Below are 24,214 nucleotides of genomic sequence, written 5' to 3' on the forward strand. Positions count from 1 at the left end.
CCTCTTTAAAACTCTTCTGTGATTTTCCAGCCTGTTGGAACAAATCCAAGTCCCTGGCTATGGCCAAAAAGACCCTGCATGACTGGCCACCTGCCTGAGCCCTCCAAATTTATACCATGTACCTTATCCCACCAGTTACAACTCTGCAATCAAAGTGTCCTCTGCAGCCAAAGTTCCTAGAATACACCAAGATTTTTTCTGTTTCGGGATTTTTGCATCTGCTCTTCTTTCTGCTTATAATGTCCTTCTTCTGGCTTTCACATGATTGGCTCCTTCTCATTCTTTAGTTCTTAGCTTAAATGTCAATTCCTCAAAGCAGAATTCCTTGGCCAACCTATTCAAGTAAGGCCCTCTATTCTTCCTTACTAAAGCAACTGTTTACTGTCTTCCTAACACAAGCAGCAATTATTTTGTTTATTTGTTTGGTTCACTGTCTATCTCTCTCACTAGAGTGTAAGTTACGTGAGGGGAGTAATCTTGTCTTTCTTGTGTTCTCTTGTATTTCCATAGCCTAGCACAGTGCCTGCTATCTACCATGTAGTTGATGAATTAGAAAAATATCTGTAGAAATTTACCATATGTTAGGTGCTAGGGATTCAGAAGAGCACGAAATTCCCTCAACTGGCTTATAATCTAGAAGAGTAATAAATAGGAAGGTAAATAAGAAATTGCATTCTGCATGATTAGTACTATAATGAGGAAAGTATAATTGGGAAAATATCATATAGGAGAAGCCCCTAATCTGGGCTCAAGGAAGATCACAAAAGGCTTATGGAAAGACGTGACACCATAGTGAAACCTGAAAGATAGACGAGGTTAGTCATCAAAGATGTAGTGGGGTAGAGCAGAGGCAAAGAACAACATGTGCCTGGAAATGAAGCAGAGCATGGTACATTCAGGGGCCTTAGGGTGGAGAGTAGAGATGCAGGTGAGGAGGATGGATGGTGAGAGATGAAGCTATAGAAATAAGCTGATATAATGGTTTGTACTTCATCTTAAAGGAATGGCATGGTCACTGGAAGGTTTTCTGCAGGAAGTAACATGAGCAGTTTTGTGTTACACAAAGGTCATTTTGACTGCAGTATGTATAAGGGATTGAAGACCAAGAAAGAGTCAGAAGGCTATGGAAGCAATCTAGGTGAAAGTTGGAAAGATGATTGTGACCTAAACTAGGGCAGTACCAATGGGAAGATAAAGAGTAAGACAGATTTGAAGGCTATTTAAAAGGTAGCAGTGGCAGAAATTAGCAATTCAATACATAATTTGATAAATGATGTAGGGATAAATGGTTATTTGGAGGAAAGGAGATCCTTACTTCAAAAACTATGTCAAAATAAACCCCAGATCAATTAAAGATTTAAATGTTAAAAAAATAAAATTATAGGGGCTTCCCTGGTGGCGCAGTGGTTGAGAGTCCGCCTGCCAATGCAGGGGACAGGGGTTCGTGCCCCGGTCCGGGAGGATCCCACATGCCACGGAGCGGCTGGGCCCTTGAGCCATGGCCGCTGAGCCTGTGCGTCCGGAGCCTGTGCTCCACAACGGGAGAGGCCACAACAGTGAGAGGCCCGCGTACAGAAAAAAAAAAAAAAAAAAAAAAAACTATCAGAAGACTTCTGGTCAAGATGACGCTTTGATGCACCCCATCTCTTCCAAATCTACAGTTCACCCACTTATGAGAAGAAGCTAAAAAACAAAGCTGATGCCAACCCTCTTCCTGAGGTTATGGCATTATATAGAGCTGTGAACCTGAGGAGGTAGAAAGACAAGACACAGCAACTACGAACTGAACAAAGTTGACCACTGTCTCAGTGATTGCATCTGCAACATCCCTGATGTCCCATAGTTATTACAGCAACTTTGAAGGGCTAATACAGGACGTGATTTTGGATGGAGGGAACAGAGTCTGACTGGAGGCAGCCACAAAACTGCTAGATAAGGAGGTGTGAGCACAGAAGCAGAAGAAGAAAATAAGCAAACAAATAAACAACAACAAGACAAACAAAAAAAAATCCCTCTTACTTAAAATGAGTCTGAAAATCTAAATTCCAAAACACGTGAAAACAAAACTAACACTGGGGAAAAAAGTACATAAAGTAAACAATTGTTGCATGAACTCACTCCAATTGTATAGATCAGTCTGAAAATTATTTTTAAACCAATATATTTAGGATACTAAAAGATATAAAGGAATAACTTCTATTAATATTAATAAGGATTTATGAAAATAAGTATAAATAAAATTTAAAACATCTGGATATAAAAAAGAGGCAACAAGAGACTACTAGAATTTATAAATTTTTATGACCATTAAAAATTTAATAGACAGGATAAACTCTAGACTAGACACAGTTGAAGACTGACTTTACTGCATTGGAAGACAGTGCTGAGAGATTCATCTAGAAATAGCACAGGGAACCAAAGAGATAAAAATATTTTTTGAAAGAGCAGTTAATTAGGAAATATGGAAACCAGATTGAAAAAAAATTCATTCAATAAAAATTCCAGAAGAATGGAGGGAACGGAGAAGAAACAATATTTGAAGAAATAATAACCAAGTAATTGTAGAATTGACACACACATACACACTGAGTACTATGCAGGATGTATCAGTATAAATCTCCAACTATGTACTTTATAATAAAATGAACATCATCTGGGATAAAGAGCTAATTTCAAAAGCTATTAGAGAAAGTAATATGATGGCAGTAATACTGTAAGAAACAGTAGACTTCAACAGCTGTGCTTCAGAAAATATCAATAGATTATATGAAAAAAATAAAATTTGTTTTCTATCACATACCATACATAAAAATAAACTTAAGAGGAATTAAAAATTTAATGTTTAAATACAAACCTGTAACTTTTAAAAGAAAACATAAGATGTTTATGACCTTGGAGTAGAGAAGGATTTCTTTTATTTATTTATTTAGGCCACACTGCACGGCTTGTGGGATCTTAGTTCCCCCACCAGGGATTGAACCCAGGCCCTCAGCAGTGAGAGCACAGAGTCCTAACCACTAGACTGCCAGGGAATTCCCAGAAGGATTTCTTAATTAAGATATAAAAATGAGAATAATAAAAATGATGAGTAATTTTTCAAATTTAAGAAGGAAAACTTTTGGGCTTCCCTGGTGGCGCAGTGGTTGAGAGTCTGCCTGCCAAACTCTCTCGTGGGTTCGTGCCCCGGTCAGGGAAGATCCCACATGCCGCGGAGTGGCTGGGCCCGTGAGCCATGGCCGCTGAGCCTGCGCATCTGGAGCCTGTGCTCCGCTACGGGAGAGGCCACAGCAGTGAGAGGCCCGCGTACCGCAAAAAAAAAAAAAAAAAGAAGGAAAACTTTTATTCAACAAAAGCCATCATAAATAAGTGATAACCCCCGCTTGCCGCAAGTAGAGAAAGCTTGCGCGCAGCAATGAAGACCCAACACGGCCAAAAATAAAATATAAATAAATTGATTAATTTAAATAAATAAATGTGATAAGACAATCCACAAACTTCTCTTCTGCGATGGACGAAGATATTTTCAAAGCATATATTATGCCATTGAACCTAGACAAGGGGTAGGTGTCTGCCTTGCATTGCTGGTTCTAAACTTTTCTGCTTCTTTCCTCCCTAAAACCCTCAGTTTTTTTTTTTTAGTTAATTTATTTTATTTATTTTACTTTTGGCTGTGTTGGGTCTTCGTTGCTGTGTGCAGGCTTTCCTCTGGTTGCGGTGAGCAGGGGTTACTCTTTGCCATGGGCTTCAGTAGTTGTGGCACAAGGGCTCAGTAGTTGTGGCTTGTGGGCTGTAGAGCACAGGCTCAGTAGCTCAGTAGTTGTGGCACACGGGCTTAGTTGCTCCACGGCATGTGGGACCTTCCCACACCAGTGTTCAAATCCGTGTCCTCTGCATTGGCAGGCGGATTCTTAACCATTGTGTCACCAGGGAAGCCCAACCCTCAGTTTTGATTAACATGGTATCTGACTATAGCACTCACTTTACTCTTTGTTATACCTGTCCTCCCATCCTGAGACACTTATCTTTCCTTGAAGATTTCAGCTGGTGGTTCACTGTCACTTCAGTACTATTCTTGTCATAATTCTTACAGATTTCGATATCCACTTACTGATGTGGTCTTTCCAATAACTTAGTTGCTAAGTTTTTGGCCTCCTCTTCTCCAATAACATTGTCTTCCATTTTAGCTACTCACTAACATGGTCATAATCTCTAGAATTGCACTGTCTAATATGGTAGCTTCTAGCTTCATGTTGCTCTTAATTTTAAATTTATTAGACCTAAATAAAATTTAAATTATATTTCCTTAGTCAGCCCATTTCCAGTGACTGGTAGCCACCAGTGGCATATTAGACAGTGGATATAGAACATCCCCATCATCAGAAGAAGTCCTATTAAATAGTGCTGCTCTAGATCTTGGCATTTACCCGTAAATGCAACTCCTCCATAGTGTCAGTATTAAGCATCACACTCTGACCAAGACTTTCTACTTTTTAAGCTTATTCCTGTCTCCAAAAATTTGTCAAATATACCTAGACCTATAATCCATGATTCTTCCATCATCTTATTATCCCTGATCTGTGCCATGTTCTACTTCCATTATTATCTGACTTACATGATCAACCACTGTGATGAAACTTCCCTTGCATACACGTGTCTCTCTTGCTTTTTTTTTTTTAACTTGACAGATTCTGATTAAATCTAAATTTCTGCCTGTTTGTTACCTGGACATACCTAATTTTCCATTTCACTCTGCACCCACACCTCTGCAGCTGACTGTGGTGGGAGAAAGAAACCCACACAATCATCACTAACTTCACATAGGCCCTTAATTCTACTACCAATCAATATTGTTCCCTAGTGCTTTCAATCTCCCATTCCTCTAGACTACTCATACTTTTCTCTAAGTTTCAAACCTCTCACAACTTCTCCCTATCTTCACTCTCAGTTGATGACTTGCATCTTACTTAGCTGAAAAATAGAAACAATTGAAAGAGAATTTTCCTATGCTTCCATAATCATATCTACTCACCTACCTGCACTTGTGACAATATGGTCTGCCTTCTCACCTGTTACTCTGAATAGACTGTCTATGCTCCTGATGAAGACCAGTCCTCCATGGAGCACTAGAGCCCATCCCCTCTAGCCTGTTCAGTACAATAATTCTCTACTTTCTCTCTGGCATCATCAGTTTTCCCCCTCTTTACTGGATCTTTCTTATCATCATGAAACCACGGTTTTATTTCTCCCATCTTAAAAAAAAAGACTACTGTTGACCTCACTTTTCCCTCCAATTACTCATCCGTTTCCTTCCTTCCCCTTTTAGCAAAAGTCCTTGAAAGAGTAGTCTGCCTATATCCACTATCTCTAACTTCTCTCCTCCTACTCTTTCTTGAATCTGCATTGATCAGGTTTTGGTCCCACCATGTCATTAATTCTCTTGTCAAGATGACCAAAGATTTCCACATGACTAAATCTAATGGTCAATATCTGTCCTCACCTTGCTTGACCTATTAGCAACATGTGACATAGTTAATCTCTCCTACCTTCTTGAGACATTTTCTTTACTTGACTTCCAATCTGGTTTTCCCCCTACCTTACTATTTGCTCCTTCTCAGTCTCCTTTGCGGGTTTTTCCTTGTCTTTCTGACCTCTGAACATTGGAATACCTGTCTTTGGATTTCTTCTCTTCAATGTACTCACATCGTGGGAGACTGAATTATGGTTTACAACTATTTGCTCCCTCCCTTCTATGAGAATTGTACATACATAGCATTTGAATTGCCTTTTCTGTGTACAATATACATCCTTGTCCCAATGCAGGGCTGGGCTATGTGACTTTCTTTAGCTAATGGAATGGAATGGAAGCAAGTGATATAGCCACATGCAAAGAGAAGCTTTAAATTGAATTGCATTGCTTAGTTTAGCCCCTGTTGATTCTGCCCTTTGCCGTGAGTATGGCATGTGCTGGACAGTGGCTGTTTATTCAGTTTAGGCCCCAAATTAGAATACACTCTAATGAGACACATAGCTGGCCCACAGCCTAGAGCAGAACTGTAATCAACCTGTCACCCACATGTGACAAGAGCAAGAAATAAATGTTTGTTGCTGTAATCCACTGAGATTTCAGAGTTGTTTACTGTATCAGAAATGGTGACTAATAAAACTCCCTTTAAATTCTCCTGAATGCCAAGCTCATATATCCAGTTGCCAGTTGGGCATCTCCTCCTGAATATCGAAAAGGCAGCTCAAACTCAATAGTCCATAAATGAGCTCCTGATCTTCTCTACCAAATCTGGCCTTCTTGAAGCTTTTTCACTATCAACTTATGGAAACTCTAACCTTTTAGAACCAAAAAAACCCTAAAGTAACTCCTGATTTCTCACTTTTGCTTACATTCCATGCGCAATTTATCAACAAATCTTGTTAGTTACACTCTCAAAATAAATCCAGATTCTGCAAACTTCACTGGGACCACCTTAGCCCAAGCCATTACCATTTTTGTGTATTTACTGTTATAGTCATACCAATCACCACCAATGTCTTGGTCATTTTTGTTTTCTCCATCCAGAGTCCCAGATCCTAAACATTAGTAGAGAAATTTCTTCTAGCGTAAGAAAACAAAAATTAACCAATAACTACCTAACAAATGCTACCCAACCTCAACATGGTCATAGTTACTCATGGATTATCTTTTAGTTTTCTCTTAATCACTTTTTACCACCTCAGTATCACCTTAGCACAAGCCACCATTATCTTTCACCTGAATTCTTCTTTTTTTTTTTAATTTTAATTTTAATTTTTGGCTGCGTTGGCTCTTCGTTGCTGTGCGTGGGCTTTCTCTAGTTGCAGTGAGCGGGGGCTACTCTTCGCTGCAGTGGTAGGCTTCTCATTGCGGTGGCTTCTCTTGTTGCGGAGCAGGGGCTCTAGGCGCGCGGCTTCAGTAGTTGTAGTATGCGGGCTTCAGTAGTGGCTCGGGGGTCTAGAGCACAGGCTCAGTAGTTGTGGAGCAGGGGCTTAGTTGCTCCGCGGCATGTGAGATCTTCCTGGACCAGGGCTCGAATCCATGTCTCCTGCATTGGCAGGCGGATTCTTAACCACTGCGCCACCAGGGAAGCCCCACCTGGATCATTCTGAAAGCCACTCAGTTTACTCCTCCCCTTGTCCCCAGAATGGGCCTTTTAAAGCAGTAAGTCAGATTGTGTCACTCCTTTGCTCAAATCTTTCCTTTTCTCAAAAGGCTTCCCACCTCACCAAGAGTAAAAGTCAAGTCCTTATAATGGTCTACAAACATCCTTTACATTCTGCACACGTACATTCTCCACCTTGCTGTTCAAATCTCATGTCTTGGAGAACAGTATGGAGGTTCCTTAAAAAACTAAAAATAGAACTACCATATGACCCAGCAATCTCACTCCTGGGCATATTCCTGGAGAAAACCATAATTCAAAAAGATACATGCACTCCTATGTTCATTGCAGCACTATTTACAATAGCCAGGGCATGGAAGCAACCTAAATGTCCATCAACAGAGGAATGGATAAAGAAGATGTGGTATATATATATACAATGGAATATTACTCAGCCATAAGAAAGAACAAAATAATGCCATTTGCAGCAACATGGACGGGTCTAGAAATTGTCATACTGAGTGAAGTAAGTCAGACACAGAAAGACAAATATCATATGATATTGCTTATATGCGGAATCTAAAAAAAGGGTACAAATGAACTTATTTACAAAACAGAAGTAGAGTCACAGATGTAGAAAACAAACTTATGGTTACCAGGGGATAAGGGGGGCAGGGAGGGATAAATTGGGAGATTGGGATTGACATATAAACAGTACTCTACATAAAATAGATAACTAATAAGAACCTGCTATATAGCACAGGGAACTCTACTCAATACTCTGTAATGGTCTATATGGGAAAAGAATCTAAAAAAAAAAAAAGAGTGGATATATGTAGATGTATAACTGATTCACTTTGCTGTACACCTGAAGCTAACACAACATTGTAAATCAACTATACTCCAATAAAAAAAATTTTTTTAATGTGTTCTTACCAAAAAAAAAAAAAAAACAAAAACAAAAACCCAAAACAAAAAATCAAATCTCATGTCTTATGACTCATTTTACCTATTCAGCTTTGGCCACACTGGCCTCCTTGCTGTTCCTTGAACACACCATTTATGTTCTACCTGCAGGGCCTTTGCGTTTACTATTCTATCTAAGATGCTCTTCCCCCAAACTCCTCTATGGCCTGTTTCCTGACCTCCTTCAGGGTTATACTCAAAAGTCGCCTTCCTTGACCACTATTTAATTAAATTAAATTAATTAATTAACTTATTTATTTGCTGCACCACGCCGCTTGCGGGATATTAGTTCCCCTGCAGTGGAAGCACAGAGTCCCATCCTCTGGACTGCCAGGGAATTCCCTTGACCACTTTATTTCAAACTGCAACCCCTCCCCAGAATTCCCTAATCCCCTTCCCTGCTTTATTTCTCTCTATAGCATTTATCATAGAGTTGGTAAAATTTAATATACCTTCGCTTTACTTATTTATTGTGTTTATTGTTTCTCTCCCTATACTAGAATGTAAGCTTCATGAACTAAGAGTGGTTTTTTGGTCTGTATTGTTCACTGCTGTATCCTTTGAGCATAGTAAATGCCCAATAAATATGTGTTGAGAGAATCAGTATAACTAACGAAGTGTAATATCCAGAATATGTAAAGTACTACTACACATCAAAGGAAACATAAAACCAACTGAAAAACTAGCCAAGGATATGAATAATGACTTCAAAGAAGAAATACATAATCAATAAACCTAAGAAAAGGAATTCAACCTTCCTAGTAATCAGTGAATTAAGCAGAATGAGCTCTCCTTTCATAACCATCAGATTTGCAAAAAGTTTTAAAATCTAACAATACCAAGCCTTGGTAAGGACTAGAGCATCAGGAACTCTCATGCACTGCTGGGGAACAACTTTGGATATTTGAAATATCTAGTAAATACTAGATATACACATGCCCTTCACCCAGCAATTCCAGTCCTGGATATAAACCCAAGAAATAAGTGCTAACATATATTTTTACAAGAGACATGTAACAGAATGTTCATGTTAGCATTATTAATAATAGCCCCAAATGAGAAATTTAAATGTCCATTAATAGTTGAATAAATACATAAATTTGGTACGTGCACACAGTGGAATATTGTACAACAATGAAAGTGAGTGAACTACAGCCAAACAACAATATGAAAACTACCTGAAACAACCAAAAAGCCAAAGTGTGACCTCCTGGACAACGTAGTTCCCTGTGATACAGCACGGAGCAGGGAAAGGATGGGAGATGGTTCTGAGAGCAAACAGGAAACTGACAGGCACACATGGGAAGTTGGGTTTGAGTGCAGCTCCTCTTCCTGGTGAGACAGATGGGTGTGTGGTCCAGTCAGCCCATTTCCAGACAATCCAGAATAAGTTCCTGGAGTTACTTTTCATTTATCCACTTTGTCATTCTACAATATATTTCCCTGTCCACTCTTTACCTCCTCTATTCACCCACTCCAACGGTCACTCCTTCATTTATCAGATAGTACATTGGGTGCTATAGAGACTAGAAGGAAGTATAAGATGTGAACTCTGTCCTCTGGGAGTTTAGAATCTAGGTTTTATTTTGTGGGGGGCGGCGACAGAGCAGCTTGTGGGATCCTAGTTTCCTGAGCAGGTATAGATCCCAGGCCCTCCGAAGTGAGAGCGCAGAGTCCTAACCACTGGACCGCCAGGGAATTCCCCCTAGAATCTAGTTTTAAAGGTAATACTGATGCTGAAGTGCCACATTCATTTGCTCGTTAAAAAAGTGTTATCATAAGGTAGTATACTAAGTATCCTGGGAACTTAGGCCAGAAAGAGATTGCTTCTGACTGAGGTAGACAGGGAGATTTCGAGGAGAGAGTCGAATTTCAGATATATTTTAGAAAATGGCTAAGGTTCCTGTGGGCACACATGGGGAAATGCTCATGAATAATAATAACTCATGATGGTAGAGAACATAAGGGAGGTTCAGAAAAGGGCATCCAACAGGGGTGGATTGAAAGACAGCACAAATGTAGGGAAGAATAGGGAGAGAAGGGTAAAAAGGAAGGTTGAAACTGTATATCGAAGAATTTGAAAGGGATGCTAAGGAGTTTTAACTTCAATTAACAGGTTTTGACATGGGAATAATTTGGTCAAAAATGTTATGGAGAAATAAACTGGCAGTAATAATGCAGATTAGCTTGGAAAAGCCTGTCTGAAAGCAAATATGTTCATTAAGAAAAAGAGATTATGTTAACTACTTCATGGGAATTCCCTGGTGGTCCATTGGTTAAGAATCCTCCTGCCAATGAAGGGGACATGGGTTCGACCCCTGGTCCGGGAAGATCCCACATGCTGCAGAGCAACTAAGCCTGTGTGCCACAACTACTGAACCAGTGATCTAGAGCTCGCGAACCGCAACAACTGAGCCCACGTGCCACAACTACCGAAGCCCATGCACCTAGAGCCCCTGCTCCGCAACAAGAGAAGCCACTGTAGTGAGAAGCCTGAGCACCTCAGCGAAGAGTAGCCCCCGCTCGCAGCAACTAGAGAAAGCCCGCGTGCAGCAACGAAGACCCAACGCAGCCAAAAATAAATAAATAAATTTTAAAAAAAAAAGGTAATTTTTCTTATAGTTATTATTATATAAAAGTAAGTGTGATTAAAATATACTGTGTCTCAGCAGTGAACAATATTTACATGAACATAACAATGTAAACACAAACATTGAAATAATCAAAACTCCTATATTGGGAGGATGGAAGTACAGAGAAAGATGACTTCTCTTTTATGCTGGTTGAGTTTAAGTTATACCTGATGGGACTCCAGGTGGAAATGTCAAAAAGCTATAGGATGTCAAGCTAGAGGTACACATTTTTTTAGCAATCTGCTTGAGCTGTGAATATGGGTAAGATTACTAAAGTGGACAGTGTAGAGACCAAGTTGAAGACAAAGAGCAGACCTATGACCCTCTTTACAGTCCAGTGAAAGCATTCAATAAAGATGTAAATAAGCAGTTAGAGGGAGAGGTACTTGAAATAGGAAACTTTATGGAAGAAAGGGGAAAAGACATTCTTAAAAAAGGTGTAATAATATAAAATATTTCAGAAAGCTCAAGGAAGATGAACAAAGTCTCTTGGTTTTGTTTTTTATTCTTTATTTTTATCATTATTATTTTTTGCGGTACGCGGGCCTCTCACTGTTGTGGCCTCTCCCGTTGCAGAGCACAAGCTCTGGACGCGCAGGCTCAGTGGCCATGGCTCATGGGCCCAACCACTCCGCGGCATGTGGGATCTTCCCGGACCGGGGCACGAACCCGTGTCCCCTGCATCGGCAGGTGGACTCTCAACCACTGCGCCACCAGGGAAGCCCTATTCTTTATTTTTTAAATATGGGTGAAAAGATATATTTAGAATTAGCCATCTGGACTCAGTTTAGATGATCCCAATTTTGTTGGCAATATTCAAGTCACCATAGTCAGGAGCCAGTGAAACATATGCCTTCTTCTTTCCTTTAGGCCTGATGAGAGTGTTGACCTTGGCCACAGCAGTGTCACAGAGCTTCTTCACAGCCTGTTTGATCTGGTGCTTGTTGACCTTGACATCCACAATGAACACAAGTGTGTGTTATCTTCTGTCTTCTTTATGGCTGACTCAGTGGTCAGGGTGACCTTGATGATGGCGTAATGGTCAAGCTTGTTTCTCCTGGGTGTGCTCATCTGAGGGTATTTGGCTGCTTTTTGAGTTGCAGTGTCTTAGGCTGTTGGAAGTTGGATGACATTCCTTTCTTCTCTTTTATTGTGACTGTGGATGTCTTTCATCACTGCCTTCCTCGCCTTCAAAGCCTTTGGCTTTAGGAGGGTAAAGAGCAGGGACTTCCGTCTTTGCTTTCAGCACCATCTTCCTGAAAAGCCAAAGGCTCTTGGTTTTCGTGGTAAGGAAGTCACTAGTGACCTTCTACAGAAGAGTTTCGTTCGGTGGCGGGGGGAAGAAGAATTAGGGAATAGGGTAAAAGGCAGCAATATGAGAGTCTTAAAAACTTCTTGGCATTACATGGGGCCAAAGTATCACTCCAGGCATTGGTTATTTACTGATTGGAAAAAAAGTGTATCGTAACTTAACAGTGGGAAGATCTGGCTGTTGCCTCCTTAACTCAGTAATTAACGTTAGCATCACTAAACGTGAGACAGTTAGAAGTGATGTGCATAAAATGTGATGCAATATAAAGCACACAGCACTAACTATGAATATTCCCAACAAAAATATTTAACTTGAAATCAGCCTTTATATCTCATCTCCATTTTACAGAAAATACAGGAGTAGATGAACCTCTAATGACACCAAACAATCAGACAAATCCAGAAAGTGGGACATTAAATAGGGACAATGGGCCCAGTCTCTTCAACAACTCAATGACATAAAAAGAGGGTGGGAAGCACTGTTGAAATCAAAAGAGAATTAAGCCATCCTAAGCAATGCATCGCCTTTATTTGAATTTTACTTGAAAAAGACAGCTGTAAAACACATTTTTTGAGATCACTGGGAAAATTTAAATATGATGTGTTATATAAAATGAAGGCTTTATTAATAGTTTTGCTAATTGTGATGATGATATTTTTTTTTCTGTACCCTAAACCTAGCCCATACTGTAACCCTCACCCTAACACTATCCCATACCCTAAGCCATACCCTACTCCTAACCCGTACCCTAACCCTAACCCGTTACCATACCCTAACCTATGATGATATTTTTAAGAGATGCATTCTAAAGTTTTTAGGGGTAAAATGTCAAGATGTCTATCATTTGATTTAATATTTCAGGAGAGGAAAGATGAAGCAAATATGGTCAATTGTTAAATCTGGGTGCAAGAATATAGCTATCTATTATGGTATTCTACTTTTCTGTATGCTTGAAAATTAAAATAAACTTAGTGGTAAAAAGAAAGTGATGAAGTAGTAGCTTGAGGCAATAACTGAGTCCAGGTTGCTTTTACTGTGGACATGTTTGCAAGCTAAAGGGAAGGAGGCAATACAGAGAGAGAGAGAGGAACAGATGGAGCAAGGCCAAAGAAGAAATGGGATAAAAAAAAAAAAATAAAAAAGAAATGGGATAGGATGGAATATAAGGACACGTGAAGAGTTTAGACCCAGAAAGGAAGATCAACACCTATTCCTCGGAGACAAGAGGGAGAAAAAAATAATGAGTGAAGAGATGAGAACTTTCTCAAGCGGAGATAGCCAAAGTGGGGAATGGCCTTCCACTGGAGGAAACCTAAAGGCAGACTAAGAATAGTGAAGGTAGATTTGGGAACTTGAGGAGAATGAGAAAGTTCTGGAAATACTGCTGGGTAAATTCTGTAGGGATGTACTTCTGAAGAGAGGTGTTACCCAGATGACGTTAGATAGCATCTATTTATAGTGCACCCAGTCTGCATGATTTTATAATTTCCTTCAGGCATGCTCATCAACCTGGAAATAGAAGAAAAACCAGAGAATGCTAGATCTTTCCTGAAGTGGAAGAAGGGAAGGTGACAATCCCACAAATCAAATAGGTGAGTGTAGGTGTTCCTAGGTTTTTAATAAGCCCGTACATAACTAGCTGCTCATAGGAAACACCCTGTGTGGGGCTTTGAGTCCCCACAAAGACAGGAAGGATATTAATAGACTAGCACAAGAAGGGATGAAGAGGCTAGGAAGTCATGTTTGCTGTGAGTGAAGTTGTGGGACAAGTAGAGGGAATGACAAGTAGTAGTCATGACAGAGAGCAGAGAGGGTGAACGTTTGAAGAACAAAATTGCAAGTGGTGTTGAGGTCCCAGGTATGGCCATACCAATTCATGACTGAAGTAGAAACTAGTCAGCCAAGGGACTTCCCTGGTGGTCCAGTGGTTAAGAATCCGTCTTGCAATGCAGAGGACGCTGGTTTGATCCCTGGTCAGGGAACCAAGATCCCACGTGCCGCGGGGCAACTGCACACCACAACTACTGAGCTCACCTGCTCTGGAGCCCACACGCCAAAACTAGAGAGAAGCCTGAATGCTGCAACAAAGAGCCTGCACGCCACAACAGAAAGATCCCACGTGCTGCAACTAACACCCAACGCAGCCAAAATAAATAAATAAATAAATAAATATTTTAAAAAAAAGAAAACTAGTCAGCCAAGTTATTAGAGGAAAATGCACTTGGATGTAGTTGGCAGCCTCTAAGATCACCCCCAAACATCCTCCTGCTACTTGCACCCTTGTGTAATCCCTCCCCTTGAGCGTAGATTGGATTTAGTGACTTACGTCTAACAAATAAAATAAGGCAAAAATAATGGATTGTCAGTCCTGAGATTACAGAAAGACTCTGGCTTCCATCTTGCCTCCCCTTTCTTACTTTTTCACTTGTTCGCTCTATGAAGCCATATTGTGAGCTGCCCAATGGAGAGACCAACCAGGCAAGTAACAGCCCGTGAAGACACGAGGCCCACCATAAGTCACACGAGTGAGCTTGGAGCGGCTCCTCCCCAGCCCAGCCTTAGATGACTACAGCGCCAGCTGACACCTCGATTGCAGCCTTATGAGAGACCCTGAGCTACAAGATCCAGATAAGTCTTACCCAGATTCCTGATGCACAGAAACTGTGAGATAGTAAATGTCTGTTATTTTAAGCCAGTAAGTTGGGATGATTTTATATGCAGTCATAGATAACTAATACAATGGGTATTGATATCTTAAGGATAACAGGAGACAAGATAGAAAGGAAAACTGTGAGCCACGAGCAGCGGTCATCATAAGGATGTAAAGCAGAGCTTCTCCAACTCTAATGTGTACACAAATCACTTGAGAGTCTTGTTAGAATTCTGATTCTGATTCAGTAGTTCTGGCACCTGAGGGTCTATAGTTCTAACAGGTTCACAGGTGATGTTAATGCTGTTAGTCCTTTGAGAAGTAGGGATCTAAAGGATCAGCAGAGATACTGATTTTCTGATAGCAGTATGGGTAAAAGGTGAGTCAGGAGAGTCCAAATCAATATGCTTGTGGAGGGGGTCAAATTGTTCAATAAGACAAGGAAGCAGGCTAAAGCATACATAAGCCAGGGCCTAAGATGAGGCCAGAGAATAACAGAAGGATCAAATGAGTAGATCAGTCTGTGAGAAAACGTAAAGCATCAAGTATTGCGTAAGACTGCCTTTTCTGGGTTCCCCATGGTATAATGTTTGATAGGTCTCTCCCCGTTAGGGAATGGGATTCATTCTTCTCTCTCTCTCTCCCTCTCTCTCTCTCACACACAAACACACACACACACACACAGATACGCAATTGCTCTTAATATCTATCTACATCCATTTAATAAAACCTGATATAGAAGGTCATTAGGGTAGAGGGAGAAAGAACTTCATTCATCCACTCATTCCTTCATTCACTTAGCAACTCTGCACTGAGCACTTATGTGCTAGGCATTGAGGAAACAAAAGCGGACGGGGACCCTGTCCCTGTCCCAACTATCTAAACAGCAGGGGAGACAGGTACATCAAGAACTACTAGAATACGAGTGATTGGTGCTATAATAGGTATAAAAGTTATGCTAAGCTGGCTGGGTGAGTGATTAATTTTTCCCAAGGGCCCAGGGGTAGAAGAAGTTTCACAGAATAGGTAAGGTGTGAACTGGACCCTTAGAGGAATAGACATTGTTAAAGGGAATCAGGGAATTCTAGGCAGGTCAATTTATAAACAAATCTCTCTGAGACCCCCTTCCTCGTACCAATAATTTACACAGCAACAGACTTCTAGTTCTTTGTTTGGTTTCCTTTGTGGGAAGAGAACTCACAAACGGGCCAACATAAATATCACCCCACTTGGCCTCTACATTTCTCATTGTAAATGATTAAACTGATTTTCTGATACAAATCAGATTCACGTGAATTTGGGATGCATGAGTCAGTTTTTCTTAGGTCCTGACCAATCCAGGGTAAGCCAAGATTGAGGATCCAGATTTACAAAGACAGAAAACCCAGAGAATCTAGAAGGGCAACATTTTGACCATCAACCCACTCCTCACCTGTACACAGTGAAACGATAAACCTAAAGAAGATTCAATTAGTGATAATATTGTTTAATGAAAGATACAAACAGCACATACTGTAAGATTTAGGGTCAGGGGAAGAGTCCTGAAGGAGAACTAGGAAGAGACCTAATGAACACATTTGAACAGATACTAAAGTTTGGGTACTTCAGCCACGTGGGTGCACTAATAGTGGGTCTTCAGCACCATGCTTTTATGCCTTTGACGGTGACAAATACCAATAAAGAGAACTTGGTGAAATGTTCCTGGACCCTCTTTGTACATAAGGTCAGTTTGACATCACGCACTAATGTTCTGCTTGATCAAGTCTGACCAGTTTCTCTCAGTTAATAGGGCAGTTCTTTTCCTGCTCTGTGACTTCTCAGTGGTTTTGAGCTACTGCTCAGCAGTCCCTGATGTGACCACGGGCCAAGGGTGTATGTGCATCTACGAGCACACTAAGTACAGCCATAGGCTGTGGGCTGCCTGCCCCATCCCCATCCTGACTTGAATTGATGCAAACACTGACATCCCAACATAACAAAATCTGTCACCGTGTCCTTAGCCCAACCTGTTGTACTGGGGTCTTAAGTTTTTAAGTTCTGCTTCTAGTTTTCTCTTCGTTGTATAAAATCCCATGTGAGTGCCCCCAGCAGAAAATTCCAAGGGCATTATTTTCCCTGTTTAAATTTTTATGTCACACTTAAACAGGAAATCTGAGTCACATACAATACCAAACATTTTATTACTTTTTATTACTATCTAGTCTTTGTCAGTATGTACACGTGTATATTTACAGAGGTGAAAGCAGGGTGTTCATTATCCTGTTTAAGTTTATTTCACATTTCCCTTTAGACCTTTAGACACACGCTCATGCCTCCACACAGACCAGATTCTTGTCGTTTAAAGTAGGTACTGAGTATTCCAGTGTATTGATAGAGCAGGTCTTGCTTAGCCCTGCCCTTTATTGTTGGGTTTTGGTTTGTTTCCAGTTTTTTAATATTGTGAATAAAGCTACTACATACATCCTTGTACAAGTTGTCCTTTTCTTCTTTTTAGGTTATTAACTTATAACACGTTTCCCCAAGGAAGGATTAATGAGCCAATGGGGGGACAGTGAGGAATCACTGAAGGATTATAAGCAGGGAAAGGGTATGATCAGGTTTTCATCTTTAAAGTATCTGTCCAGTGAGGGTAGTACCTACCACAGGGTTACTGTGAGCATTAAGATAAGGACAAGAAGGTGAAAGGCCAGTAAAGAAACTCTGCAGATACAGATGATTATACTCAGAATTTGGGCAGCAAGTCTATCTACCAAAGTCTAATCATAGTTAATTGAAGATTATTGATTAATTTAATCCCACACTCAAAGTGTTTTTCTTGGGTTCTTATTTTATCTTTCCATGCTAAGGATAATGCCGTGCCATGAGAAGCTGTGAATCCCAACAAATAAATATTCAAAATCGAAACATCCTTTATCCTGTGGGCAAATACCTGCTTCAGGAACCCAGGCCTGCCTCAAAAGCATGGAGGTGGCCCACTCTGAAGCATGACAACTCCTGTGACCCGACAAAGAGAAAGGAGACATTATCTAGTCTAGACACCGGCTTAAGGGACAGCGCCTCACATTTCTCTTCTCTCTTTTCATTTTATCCATTGTAATCCTCTTATTATATTTAAGTCCTGTTTTTGTGTCTCTCTCTTTTCTTAAATGCTCAAAATTTCCTGGCTTCACCATCTCTGGGCTCTATTTTCTCATCTGGAAAATAAGGAGGTAAACTTGAAGGATGTCATCTGGCATTTGGAGCTCTGACCTCAGGGGTTCTATGGTTCTGTCCACTCTCTCTAGATGCCAAGGCCCAGTGTCTTGTTGCTGCAATTTCCCCACACCATGAACCACTGGCTCTTTAAGAAAATCTTTGTCAGACTGTGGCATCCCAATCACCTTAAAGCATGCTAAAAATGCAGATTCATGGGCTCCAAGCCTGCAGAATCAGGATCTTAGGGGTAAAGCCTGGGGAAGCTGCTTTTATTTTATAAAAGACAAATATGTATTCAATACAAATGGTCGCTGCCTTAGAGGAACACCTCCCCTGCAACTCCCTTCACCTTCTAGTCACTACCTCTTATTTTTCAAGGTTCTGCCCTCTAGAACAGGTCAAAACAGTCATATCAGAATCATATCAAAGACAACATGTTCAAATGATGGGATTGGCAGGCATTAGATGCATAAAGAAGGCCTTTTTAATCCCACTGATTCTCAGTCCTACCTCATCTGCAATTGCCTACCCTACTACCATTAAGGTTGACACTAAATGTGACATTTCAAGACTGTCATGGATTGAATTGTGTCCCCCTCAACCCTGAATTTATATGTTGAAGCTCTAACCCCCCAGTATCTCAAAATATTTATATGAACTTATTTAAAAACAAGGTCTTTACAGATGTGATTGGTTAAGAGGAGGTCGTACTGGAGTAGGGTGGGCCTCCAACACTATATGACTGCTGTCTTTATAAAAAGGGGAAATTTAGACCCAGACAGAGCACACAGAGAAAACACTATGTGAACATGAAGGCAGAGATCAGGGTGATGCATCTACAAGTCAGGGAAAGCCAAAGATTGCCACCAGGTGCTAGGAGAGAAGCACGGAACAGATTCTGTCTCCCTGCCAACATCTTAATCTCACTCTTCTAGCTTCCAGAACTATAAGACAATAGAGTTTTGTTAAGCCACTCAGTTTGTGGTACTTTATCATGGCAGCTCTAGCAAATGAATACCCAGACCTTGGTTACGTTCCTGGCTTAGTCACAGCAACTAGGCTATTACTTCAGCTACTCTGGGCTGGGCTGTGCCATCTCATCAGAAAGACAGAAAATAGGCTGTGTTCATTAGAAGATGAGTGTTGAATGAGATCTGTGTGAAAGCACCTGTGAAGTATTGAGTGTTAGTGATGTTATTATTTACCAAGTGGCCAACTGGGAACTGCTTTGGGAAAATCATAAAGGAATTCCTTGGTAACCAGGACTTATTATTCACTATGTATAAAGATAGGCACCAGATTGTAGGTGCCTTCAATTATCCAAAATGTGCTGTTAGCATAGATGAACTCCCTCTGCACTTGTCCAAAGGCAATCCCTCTACTTGTACATACCAGACTGCATCCCCTCTCACCTAGTCAAGGACATCAATCTAGCATTTTCCCCTTTCCCTTCTAAAATCTTCAGTTTTCTCCTCCCATCAACATATAAACATGCTATTATTTCTCTCAGCTTAAAAAAACCCTTCTTTTACCCTCCTTCCTCTGTGAACTACCCCTCATATCTTTCCTCCCCTCTGCAGCAAAACTTCATGAAGGAGTTGCTATAACCCTTGTTTCCAGTTCCTCTCTTACCATTTTTAATTTTTAGGAAACTTTACTTTAGACATTCAGAAGTGTGCAGAAAATCCTAAGTGGTCAGTTAATTTTCGCCAAGTGAACAATCCTGGTAACCAGCACCCAGATCAAGAATTAGAAGATCATCAACACACTTGAAACTCACCACCTGACCCCTCCCAGTCAGTAAGCCCAAGGTAACCAGCCTACTTACTTCTAGCACCGTTGATTAGTTTTCCTGTTCTTGAACTTCAGACAAATAGAATCATGCAGTGCGTACTGCTTTGTATCTGGCTTCTTTCCCTGAACATTGTATTTTGGAAATTAGTCCATGTTGTTATGAATAGCAATAATCCACTCATTCTGATTGCTCTAGTCCAGAGATGGGCAAACTTTTTCTATAAAGGACCAGATGATAAATATTTGAAGCTTGTGGCCATAAGACGTTAGCACAACTTCTCAACTCTGCTGCTGTAGCCCACTAAAGAAGCCACGGATATTATGTAAACAAATGGTTGTGTCTATGTCCCAGTGCAACTTGTTGAAAATAGGCCCTGTGCTGGATTTGACTTTCAGGCTGTAGCTTGCTGACCCCTGCTTAGTCTATAGTATTCCCTTGAATGAATATGCTATAATTTATCTACCTATTCGAATATTGATGGGTATTTGTGGTATTTCTAAGTTTTGGTTATCCTATTTCATACTTCCTCTCTTCTTGTGCTTTTAAGTTAACTTTATTGAGGTATAATTTATACATAATAAAATGCACCCATTCATTCATATACATATATATATATATATATATATATTCCAATCTGGATTTTCCCCATCACTTCAGTAAAATGTTTGTTAACAAAATCACCAATGATCTCCATGTTGGTAAATCCAATGATCATTCTCAGTCCTCATCTTACTTGACTTTTCAACAGCATTTGACATAGTTGATACCTACCTCCTCCAGGACATACTTTCTTCACTTGGTTTCCAGAATTTAGCATTTAGGTGGCCCTCCTACCTCTGTTTATTCCATCTTGGTCTCCTTTTTCGAATCCTCTTTTTCTCACAATCCCTTAATGTTCGAGTATTAAGCTTGAAGTCATACTACCTGGACCTCTTCTCTATACATACTCACTTCCTTCGTGGTCACAACCAGCCTTTGGCTTTAAATATCATCTGTATGCCAACAACTCCACATTTACCTCCATTTATCTCCAGACCAGACTTTTCCTCCGACCTCCAGACTTGTATATCCAACGACTTGCCCCACATGCAGTCTTCTCCATCTTGATGGTTATAGTCATCTGACTCATCTTTTTCTTTCTTTCTTTCTTACACACCACATCCAATCCACAGCAACTCCAACTGGCCCTACCCTCAAATTCTACCCAAAATCTGAGTACTTCTCACCACCTCCACTGTTATAATCTGGTCTGTGCCAGCATCCTCTCTCTTCTTGATAACTGAAATTGCATTCTCTCTGGTTTTCTCATTTCCACTCTTGCAATCAACTTGCAACACAGCAGTCAAAGTGATCTGGTTATAACATAAGAGAGAACTTGTCACTCCTTTGCTCAAAGCTCTTCTAATGGAATCCCATCTCATTCAGAGTAAAAGTCCTACAGTGTAAAAGTAGAAGCCCCGACAGTGGCCTACGAGCCAGCACATGATCAGGTCCTTGCTACCTCTCCCGATCTTCCATGGTCCCCTGCCCCCGCCATCCTTTGCCCACTGCTCTAGCCACCCTAGCTTCCTACTATTCCTCAAACATACCAGGCACACTCCCGCCTTGCTGTTTCCTTTGTCTGGTGTGCCCTTTCCCCAGATGTCCACTTGGCTGATCCTTTCAATTCCTTCAAGTCTTTGCTCAAATGTTACCTTCTCAATAACATCTACCCTAACTATTCTACTTGAAATTGCAACCATCCCCAAACACTTTCAATCCCTCTTATTCTGCTCTACTTCTTTTTTTTCCCATAACACTGAAAACCTCCTCATATACACCATATGATTTACTTATTTATTATGTCCATTGCTAATCATCTATCTCCCCACACTAGAGTCCAAGTCCCATGTAGGCATGAATCTCTGTTTTTCTCACTGATGTATTTCAATCTCCAAGAACAGGGCCTATCACACAGTAGGCACTCAATAAATATTTGCTGAATGAATGAATGATTTAGAAAATGGGTATTTCTATTTCTCTTTAAAAAGCGTTAGTCTTAGTTTTTTCTTGCAAATCCTCATCTTGGATTGGAATCTAAAGGACTCATCTGTCAAGTTCCCAGTGAGTGGTTTGGCAATTATATCAACTACAAGCAGGTCCTCTTAGGTCGATAGACACCTGAGGCTATTTATTTTATTGGTGAAAGCTTGGTGTGAGAGCATTTTGGTCCAGTTCACGAAAGCAGCAGTGTTCTAACCAGCAGCTCCAATAAATCTTACACATTCTTGAGCCCATAAGTCCTGGCTTCTTGCCTCTCTACACATCCATTCATCCAACTAAGAAGAACCTCTTGTTGGAGCACACAGGGGCACTTGATTAGTATGAGCTATGGGAAGGAGTACAATCTTCTTTCCTTTCTGTCCTGGGGACAAGACTTCAGACAACCAACTCTTTGCTCAGGACACACAGACTCTGATGAGAAAGACTTTACATCTCTTTCCACATATACCAGATGGTTTGCCCACTGTCCAGAGACAGATAATGTTAACACACAGAGCCCTTCACTGATATAACCTTATTCCAAGGCAAGCTGTGTTTACTTCTGGAACTGGCAGTTACCACACAGCCATCAAAGTCTACAGAAATTAGTAGGCTGAGAGATGGTTCATTCAAAATAGCATGTTTCCTATAATAATTTTCTGATTCCAATCTGCCTACCTATATGTTCTGCTCATCCACTACACTAGCAGTTTCTCATAGCTGGGACTATGGTTTATTAATTTGGCAGCAAAGTATAGTAGTTAAGGGCATGAACTCTGAAGCCAGATTGTGTGGGTCAAGTCCTCGCATTAACACTAGATGTATGAGCCTGGGCAAGTTATTCAAACTCTTTGTGTCTTGATTTTCTGCAATGTTAAATGAGCATACTAATACTACCTGCCTCATGAAAGTGTTGAAAGGATAAAATGAATTGATATATATATAAATCACTTAGTACAATACCAGGCACACAGGAAGTATGAATATATAGATATAGATATATAGCTAGATATGTAGTATAAATATATATTCATATATGTGTATATATGTATATGTACATATACATATATGTGTGTGTATATCCTCATTTTTGTAATCTAGAAGCACTTTGTGACTTGGCAAGGTGACAGAAATTATCCAAGATTGTCTTTCAGTGTGACCCCTGCATTGGAATCAGAATGCACCAGCTGTTTGGTGAAAAGATTCTAACAAAATGGTAAGGAGAAAACTCAATTTGACCCTGTGTATACACACCCAGAATGCTTTTTGCCTTCCAGCAGGGCTGGGCCAATCCCGTGAAATAAGCTCTCCAGAAGACATCCTGGAAGGGAGACCTCAGAGGACTAGGGATTTTGTGTGACATCACCAGGGTGTGAAGGAGGGGAAGTAGTGGCAAAGTTTGGGATAAGTTTTTCACTTGCTTCCTCCCCATCCCCCAAAATGCATATTAAATCTTTGTGATCATCATATTCATACTTGAGTACTGTAAGCTTAGCCTATATTAGTTAGATCCTTTAAGGTTCGCTATTGAATAAATTGTGTCCCACCCCCATCCATATGTTGAAGCCCTAAGCCCCCAGTGTGATTACACTTGGAGACAGGGCTTTTGGGAGGTAATTAAGGTTAAATGAGGTCATAGGTTGGGGTCCTAATCTGATAGGATTGTGGTCTAATAAGAAGAGGAGAGGGCTTCCCTGGTGGTGCAGTGGTTAAGAATCCTCCTGCCAATGCAGGGGACATGCGTTCGAGCCCTGGCCTGGGAAGATCCCACATGCTGTGGAGCAACTCGGCCCGTGTGCCACAACTACTGACCCTGTGCTCTAGAGCCCACGAGCCATAACTACTGAGCCCGCATGCCACAACTACTGGATCCCACACACCTAGTGCCTGTGCTCCACAACAAGAGAAGCCACCGCATCAACAAAGAGTAGCCCCTGCTCGCCACAACTAGAGAAAGCCCGCATGGCAATGAAGACCCAAGGCAGCCAAAAATAAATAAATAAAATAAATAAATTAAAACTAAAGAAAGAAAGAAAGAAGAGGGGGAGAAATGTCTCTCTTTGTGCACCCAAAGTCCTTGTACGGACACAGCAAGAAAGTGGTCATCTGCAAGCCAGGACAAGAGCTCTCATTAGGCACTTAATTGTCCCACACCTTGGTCTTGGATTTCCCAGCCTCCAGAATTGTGAGAAATAAATTTTTGATGTTTAAGTCGCATAGTCTACAGTATTTTGTCGCGGCAGCCTGAGCAGACTAAGACAGGTTGAAGCAGAAAGCGTGCCCAGATGAACTCTGATAGTGGGGGTTTATTGCTGGGATTTATGGAGCAGCATGAGGTGCCCTCTGTTACCTGGGCAGCCATTCTTGGTCACAGAGCTTCCTAGACAGGGATGATCTATAGGTTCATGGAGAAATGAAACAAAGGCTCAGCATGGATTGGATTATTGCCTACTCTTTGTTTATTTAGTATTTACATTTCCTGGTTGACTCCATTTGTCACTGTCCAATATACAG

General features: G+C 40.7%; 1 pseudogene; it reads right to left on the reverse strand.

The window, feature by feature from the left end:
• Window positions 1-11,513: 11,513 nt before the first annotated feature.
• LOC136130934 (large ribosomal subunit protein uL23 pseudogene) lies at window positions 11,514-11,978 on the reverse strand (annotated as a pseudogene).
• Window positions 11,979-24,214: the final 12,236 nt, after the last annotated feature.

Source organism: Phocoena phocoena, chromosome 11, assembly GCF_963924675.1.
Source record: "Phocoena phocoena chromosome 11, mPhoPho1.1, whole genome shotgun sequence".
In the NCBI taxonomy this organism is placed as follows: Eukaryota; Metazoa; Chordata; class Mammalia; order Artiodactyla; family Phocoenidae; genus Phocoena; species Phocoena phocoena.